At 44.6% G+C, this 8,483-nt stretch overlaps 1 protein-coding gene across 1 annotated transcript in view; it reads left to right on the top strand.

The window, feature by feature from the left end:
- The window catches only part of LOC125457652 (carboxypeptidase B-like), a 66,450-nt gene extending 59,798 nt beyond the window's left edge, over positions 1–6,652 (top strand). The window contains exon 12 of the mRNA XM_048542184.1: positions 6,564–6,652. The gene's annotated coding sequence lies outside the window, so the exon portion shown is untranslated. The remainder of the gene's footprint in view (positions 1–6,563) is intronic.
- Positions 6,653–8,483: the final 1,831 nt, after the last annotated feature.

Raw genomic sequence — 8,483 nt, 5'->3', positions numbered from 1 at the left:
AAAGCTGTCTAAACACATCAAAAAGAGCTCATACAGCATAACTATAGTTAGTGAAATCACACTTATTTCATCTCCAGTCTGTCTGATCTGTTTTGTCACTGAAATTGCCATCAAAAATGCTTTTCCCTGTTCTTAACAACACAAATAAAATACATATGCGGTCTTTTGTACACTGAGTTTTCTGTAATATTACAATTGAGATGCTGAGACTGTGATTTGTGATTTATTGAACACAATGTCCTTCATCCAAAATATATACGAGTACATTTCCACATTTTGCATCTTTGAGGCCCTCTGCTGGGAGCCATCAAACAGGAGAATTTTCTTCATTCATTGATGGGATGTGAGCATCACTGGGTTAGACCAGTATTTATTGCCCATTCCTAATGAAGAGTAATGAAGATATACACATAGCTGTATATCTGGAGTCCCTATGTAGGACAGGCCTGGTAAGGATGGCAGATTTCCCTTCCCTGAGCGATGTGTGGGAGGCAATGGCCTCGTGGTATTATCACTAGATTGTTAACCCAGAGACCCGGATAACATTCTGGGGACCCGGGTTTGAATCCCATCCGGTAGATGGTGGAATTAGATTTCATAAAATATCTGGAATTAGGAATCTAGTGACGACCATGAATCCATTGCCAATGGTCAAGAAAAACCCATCTGGTTCACTAATGTCCTTGAGGGAAGAGACTTACCTGGTCAGGCCTACATGTGACTCCAGATCCAGAGCAATGTAGTTGATTCTGAACTGCCCTCTGGGCAATTAGGGTTGGGCAATAAATATTGTCTAGCCAGCAATCTCGTTAAAGAATAAAGGAAGAAAAATAATGGGTTTTAGCAACAATTGACAGTGGTTACATGATCACTAATAGACAAGCTCTGTATTCTAGATTTTTATTGAATTCAAATTCCACCATCTGTCATAATGAGATTCGAACCCAAGTACACTGAATGTTAACATGGGGTTCTGGATTACTCATCCAGTGACCTTACCATTGACACCACTACAAATTTTTATGAAGAAGAGTCAGATTTGAAATGATAGTGGTCTTTAATCTGAGCCCCTTAATCACTGCCAAGTTGATAAATTTCCAATGAACCTTCTTGCCTAGCACTTAATTGCAATGGCAATGAAGAAGGGATGAGGTTGTCCCCAGGATCAACTCGTTCCATTGTTTCTCTCTTTCGACACCTCCCTCACAGCTCGAGGGAAAGACATATCTCCCTCTCTCTATGGACGCTACCAGACTTTCTGGGTTCGAAGAGACATTGGTGTCAACAGCGCTGAGAAAGGCCCTTTGGCCCATCATGTCTGTGCCAGTTAAAAACAAGCACCTTATTATTCTAAGATAACAAGGTGTAGAGCTGGACAAACACAGCAGGCCAAGCAGCATCAGAGGAGCAGGAAGGCTGACATTTCAGGTCTGGACCCTTCTTCAGACCCTTTATTTCTGAAGAAGGGTCTAGACCCAAAATGTCAGCCTTCCTGCTCCTCTGATGCTGCCTGACCTGCTGTGTCCATCCAGCTCTACACCTTGTTATCTCAGATTCTCCAGCATCGGCAGTTCCTACTATCTCTGACCTCATTATTCTAATTCCATTTTCCAGTACTTAGTATCATAGAGCTCAGGAATAAGAAAGGTGCACTCACTATGATGGGGTTATACTATAGGCCTCCCAATAGCCAGATGGAAATACAGGAACAGATGTGAAATCAGATCATAGAACAATATTAAAACAACAAGGTTGTTCTGGTGGGTGCTTTTAACTGCCCAATATTGATTGGGACTCCCTTACATCCAGGGGCTTAGATGGGGCAGAATTTGTTAGTTACATCCAGAAAGGGTGGCACAGTGGCTCAGTGGTCAGCACTGTTGCTTCACAGTGCCAGGGACCCCAGTTTGATTCCAGCCTCAGGCAACTGTGTGGAGTTTGCACATTCTCCCAAGTCTGTGTGTGTTTTCTCCAGGTGGTCCAGTTTCCTTCCACAGTCCAAAGGCGGGCAGAGTAGATAGATTGGCTGTGCTAAATTGCTCATGATGCCCAGGGATTCTTAGGGTAGATGGGTTTGACAAGGGAAATGTAGGGGTAGGGGAAAGGGTCTCGGTGGGATGCTCTTCAGAGGGGCGGTGTGGACTTGTTAGGCCGAATAGCCTGTTTCCACACTGTAGGGATTCTATGAGGGTTTCTTGAAATGAGATATAGATATTCCAATTAGGGAAGGGGCCATGCTAGGCCTCATATTGGGGGATGGGCCTTACCAGGTGATTGAAGTTTCAGTGCGGAGGCATTTTGGGAACAGTGATCATAATTCCGTAAGTTTTATGATCGTTACGGATAAGGATAAGACTGGTCCTCAGGTGAAAGTGTTAAATTGAGGAAAAACTCATTACAACAGCGTTAGGAAGGGACTGCAAAAATTAGATTGGGGGCAGCTGTTTGAGGCTACATCCACACTTAACACATAAGAATCTTTTCAAGGCCAATTGATCAGAATTCAGGAGCAGCATATTCCTGCAAGGATGGAAAAATCAGGCAGTAAATGCTTGGGTCACACTGCCAGAGGAGGTGGTAGAAAGAAATATGATAGAAACATTTAAGAGGCACTTAGACAGATAAATGAACAGGCAGGGAACAAAGGAATATGGACCCAGTCTAGCCAGGCAGGATTAGTTTAGAATGGTGACATGGTGGGCCAAAGGGCCTGTTCCTTAGCTGTACTGTTCCACGTTCTGCATTCTTGTACACCTTGGCGTTGCAAGTGCATAGCTAAATATTTCTTAAATATAATGAGGGCTTCTCCATGACCGCCCTTATAGCAGTGAGTTCCAGATACCCATCTGAGTGTTTCCAGCACTTTAGTTTTATTTCAGATTTCTAGTATCTTAAGTATCTTTCTTTTATTTTAATGCTTTAGGAAGTCTGTATCTTCCTCCCAGTTCATAAGATTAACAAAAGCAAAGTGGCGATTTAGCTTATCTTCATTAATCACTTCCTGCAAAGTTAACCTAATCACATTGTGGGATCCAATTCTTTATTCAATGTTCCAGGATTCTTGCCTCTGCTCCTCTACCTTTGATTCAGGAAAAATATTTCTGCTATGACTCCCAAAATCTGCCTGTTGCATGGACATCACCTTTTTTTCACAACCTGTGGTTTAATTACTTTAATATTCCACCCTAATGGATAGGAAATCAGCCAAAGTTTTTCAGTGATCCTGGGAGTTAAAATAATCTGTGCACCATTTTTGCTGGAACAGTTGGGTTTGGAGCTGCCACAAAACTTATCTGGTCGAAAATAGATCCCCCATTGCAATCAGGAACTGGGTATCACCAGTTGTGCATGCTTCTCATTCCAGGGTCACTGTACAGGTTTAAAACTAAACCTGTTATCTGAAACTATGGGTAAAGTTACATAAAGTCAAGGCTGACACTGAAAATTAAGTCGCTGAAGTTCACAAGTGCTCTGTTGAAAAATGTTACACAAAATTTGAAGTATTTGCAGCAAGCCTGTAAACATTCCAAGGTACACAATGTAGCAAGTGCATAATGTATTGCAACATTTGTAATACAACAGTTGTGGACTCGCATCATTTTTGGATTAAGTCAGCCGTGACATCTCACCCCCAGATAAGGAATAGCTTCATTCTCTGAACATCAGGATGTCAGGTGCTGTTGTTCATACAGCAGCTGTCATAGTGCTTCATTTTCACAAATCCATCAAATCTTAAATTTAATTACTCATCTTGTTGTTTGTGCACCTTTTCTGCAGCCATAACACTCTAATCCTTGCTCTTTTCTATTATGCATTTTCTACGGTATGATTTGCCTGTACTGCAGGCAAAACAAAACTTTTCTGTACCTGGGTATGTGTGACAATAATAAATCAAATCAAAAAACCCTCCTTAACCAAGCACTCACATGGAATGAAATGAAGAAAACTTCAGTGTTTGAGCCTGAGCAGAGCTTTACAGCCTACCCATCCATCACCAGGATCATTCACTTACGTATAAAGAAATCTGCAAGAAACACAGAGAGTGCTAGAGAAACACAACAGGTCTGGCTGCGTCTGTGGATAGAGAACAGAGTTAACGGCTCAAGTCTAACATGACTTTTCTTCAATTCTAATGACTTCACTTTGGATTTTTCAACTTCCTCTTGCTGTACAATCCCAGCTTTGTGGAAGAAGTGGCTCCACTTCAAAATCTCCTTCAGAAGGACAGTGTGTGGCAGGATGACTCCCAGTACATCAGTGATTCTCTCAAGCTAGCTCTGTCAGTGAACTCTTGCTCAGTAAAATGTTATGACTTTAGGAATGACATGATTTGCAACTTTGATTTGATTTATTGTAGTCATAAGTACAGGGTAAAGCTTTGTTTTGTAAGCTGTTCAGGAAGATCATAGCAAACAAAGACACACAGATCATAGACAGACTGAGGCAATCAGGTTACACTACACAGAAGGTGCGCAAGGCAAGATCAACATTAATAAGATCAACACAACTTGAAGTTAGGGAGTCCATTCATCAGTCTAATAATGGCAGGAAAGAAGCTGTTCTTGAACCTGTTAGTGCGTGTGTTCAAACTTCTATACCTGCTGGCTGATGGAAGAGATTGTAAGAGAGCATTATCGGGGTGGGAGGTGTCTTTGATGATGTTGGTAGCTTTTCCATGGCAACGAAACGTGTCAATGAAGTCCATGGATGGGAGGTTGGCCTCTGTGATGGTCTGGACTAAGCACACCACGGTCTGTAGTTTCTCCTGGTCTTGGGCAGAGCAGTTGCCATACCAGGCCGTTATGCACCTGGACAGTACGCTTTCAAAGGTGCATGTATAAAGGTCGGTGAGGGTCCTTACGGACACGCCAAATTCCTGAGCTGCCTGAGGAAGAAGAGGCATTGTTGTGCCTTCTTGACTGTTGCATCTACGTGAGAAGTCCAGGACAGGCTGTCAATTATCTTCACTCCGACGAACTTGACACTCTCGACCCTCTCAACCTCCGCTCCGTTGTTATAGATATGGACTGGAGTTGTGTTCTCCTCCTTTCATAGATCATCATTGATCATAAAATCCCTGCAGTGCGGAAACAGTCCCTTCAGCCCAACACGTCCACACTGACCCCCAGAGCAACCCACCCAGACCCATCCACCTGATCTACACATCCCTGAACATTGTGGGCAATTTAGCATGGCCAATCCACCTCACCTACACATCTTTGGACTGTGGGAGCGAACCAGAGCACCCAGAGGAAACCCACGCAGACTCAGGGAGAATGTGCAATCTCCAAACAGACAGTCGCCCAAGGGTGGAATTGAACTTGGGTTCCTGGCACTGTGAGGCAGCAGTGCTAACCACTGAGCCACTATGCCACCCTGCGATGCAGTTGGGGGGTCATGTTCTCCTCCTTTTCTTTCTGAAGTTAATGATCAGTTGTCAGGATTCAGGATGGGGAGCCCAGAAATAAATAGAGGGAAAGGGGTTGCAACTGGGGGGAAGGTAGGTGAGATGGAGATAGGTGGATGAGGCAGGGCTTTCCTGCTTCTCTGATGCTGCCTGGCCTGCTGTGTTCTACCAGCTGCACACTATATTATCTCTGACTCCAGCATCAGCAGTTCTTACTATCTCTGAGAGGGTTATTGTGGTTGGTCAATAGGAAGGGTGGAGTGGATAGATGAGTAGCAAGAAGGACAGGTTGGGGGAGGAAGCTGGTGAAGTCAACATTCAGGCCATTGGGCTGTAAACTCCCAAGGCAAAATATGAGGTATTATTTCTCCAGTTTATGTTTGGCCTCACTCTGAGGGTGGGGGAGGCCACGGATGGACATGTTACCACGGGAGCGTGAGGGGGAGTTAATGTAGATGGTAACCTGACCCAACCTTCCAGTTGCCATCCAGTTTAATTCCCCACCTCACCTACAGGAACAACACCTCATATTTCACTTTGGGAGCTTACAGCCCATTGACCTGAATATTAAATTCACCATCTTCAAAATCTCTCCACCTCGAACCTGTCCATATTCCTATCCACCCTTCCCACTGACCAACCACAATAACCCCCTAACTGCATCCACCTATCTCCATCTCACCTACCCACCCCCACCCCAACTCCCTTCCTTCTATTTATTTCTGGGCTCCCCGTCTCCCCTCCCCAGTCCTGACAAAACATTTCAGCCCGCAACGTTGACTTCCCTGCTCCCTGGATTCTGTCTGACCTGCTGCGCTTTTCCAGCTCCGTGTTTCTTGACTCTAGCTTCCAGCATCTGCAATTCTTACTGTCTTTGAGTCAATGATCAGTCCTTCAGTTTTGCCGACATTGATAAAGAAAATGTTATCATTGCACCATGACACCTCCATCTCTATCTCCATTCCGTTTTGTAGGATTGAGCAAAAATCCCCACGTTCTGAAATACTGGACCACGATCCTGGACTTTGTGAATAATTTTTAAAAGTTAAAATAAGGGTAGCTGGGCTATGCTCTGGGAAAATTACATAGACAGAGACAGCTGCTTGATGCTGCTTGGCTTGCTATGTTCATCCAGCTCTACACCTTGTTATTTCAGATTCTACAGCATCAGCAGTTCCTGCTATCTCTGCCTGGAACCATTATTCAGCCCAAAAATCCAATTCACACATTCACTCTAAAAGAGCAACCAACCAGGCCTAAACTCTACCCAACCCAGATGGAAAGGTGCCTCCAGAGATAACAGACACTCACCTTTGATTATTATTCATGCACTGAGTTATTGGACGTTCAACATAAGCAAGATACATTTACACTTACTTTTAACTGTCAAGAAGCCAACTGACCTAAAAGGGAACACCAGAAACACCATGGATAACACAAATCTGAGAGGACATGATGGAGCACACAGACTGTATAACCACTAGCCCTGATCTGGAAGAGGGACAGCCTTTTCAACAATGAGTTCCTGCAGAAACAGCTTCCCCACAGACTTCAGCCCCAACAAGCAGCTTCCGAAACAAGAGCCACGGAACGATCCCATACACCTCCGCTCGGTTCACAACAAACGACAATACCTCCCAGTTACGAACCACTACAACTCTCCCTCCCACTCCTTGGACAACATGTCCATCCTGGGCCTCCTCCAGTGCCACAACGATGCCACCCGAAGGCTGGAGGAACAGCATCTCATATTCCACCTGGGAACCCTACAGCCCAATGGTCTCAATGTGGACTTCACAAGCTTCAAAATCTCTCCAACCCCGACCTCATTCCAAGACGAGCCCAGCTTGTCACCATCTCCTTGACCTGTCTGTCTTCTCTCCCACCTATCTGCCTCCCCATCACTGACCAACCCCCATCCCAACTCCCTACCTACACTCACCTGTACTGGTTTCATTCCCACCTCCGTGACCTATCCATCTTCTCTCCACCTATCTGTTCCACTATCCACCTTCTATCATCGCCTCCCGCTCTCTCTATTTATTTCAGAGCCCCCTTCCCCTGTCCCATTTCTGAAGAAGGGTCCAGACCCGAGATGTCAGCTTTCCTGCTCCTCTGATGCTGCCTGGTCTGCTGTGTTCATCCAGTTCCACACCGTGTAATCCCATACAGCTACTCCCCCTGAGAACTATCTGCACAGTTATCTCCCAAAACCTACCAACGTAAGCCTGTTCCATACCAGGGCAACCGGCCACAACCAGCAGATCAGACGACCGACGACCTCCAAAAAACACCGACCCGACTGACAAAGCCCCAGGCACATCCTAAGGTGAAAACCAGCTCGCAAAACCTCCACAAAGTGAGGAAAACCGAGTAATGACCCAATGAGTCCACAGCACGTCCTACCACATCAGCGGACTCAACCTAAACTGAAGGCCTACACTGTCTGAAATCTTCAGCGATGGACTGGCTATGGTGTGCAGGAATGCCCAGCTGTACTTCAGAAATCACCTTTATCCCCACTGGCCAGCTTATATTGTTGAGATCCCAAAGTATCCAACCGAGCTAGCAGGGAGGGGAAGGTGGAATGGTAACAATGCAGGGCACCAGAAGGTCAGGAAGTCTGATTAAAGTGTCTGTAATTAAAACTACTGTTTAGCTTCTATTAGTAGTTAATGTGTGTTTAATTTAGTAATGTAATTTATGTACTATCCTCTGTGTCAATTTGACTGCTTTGTATTTGTCTTTTATTTCTTGTAACATACTGATCTTTTGTATTTAATAAATACGGAAACTCTTTTGCCCCTAAAACAACTGTCCACTGACCTTTTTCATTTGACCCTCCCTAAATAAATCCAGTGCCATGGCCTGGGATCTGGAGGAGATTCGAACCACCTAAAAAATCATCAAATTACTGATGACAAACCAGAATCCCTTCAGTATTCTGACTCATTGTTGTCTGAACAAAACCCAAAAGAACAGCGGATGCTGTAAGCCAGGAAACAAAACAGAAGTTGCTGGAAAATCTCAGCACAGCTGGCAGCATCTGTGAAGGGAAAAAACAGAGTTAATGTTG

Source organism: Stegostoma tigrinum, chromosome 14, assembly GCF_030684315.1.
Source record: "Stegostoma tigrinum isolate sSteTig4 chromosome 14, sSteTig4.hap1, whole genome shotgun sequence".
In the NCBI taxonomy this organism is placed as follows: domain Eukaryota; kingdom Metazoa; phylum Chordata; class Chondrichthyes; order Orectolobiformes; family Stegostomatidae; genus Stegostoma; species Stegostoma tigrinum.
The sequence above is the reverse complement of the archived record's forward strand: the minus strand, read 5'-3'. Positions and strand labels throughout refer to the sequence as shown.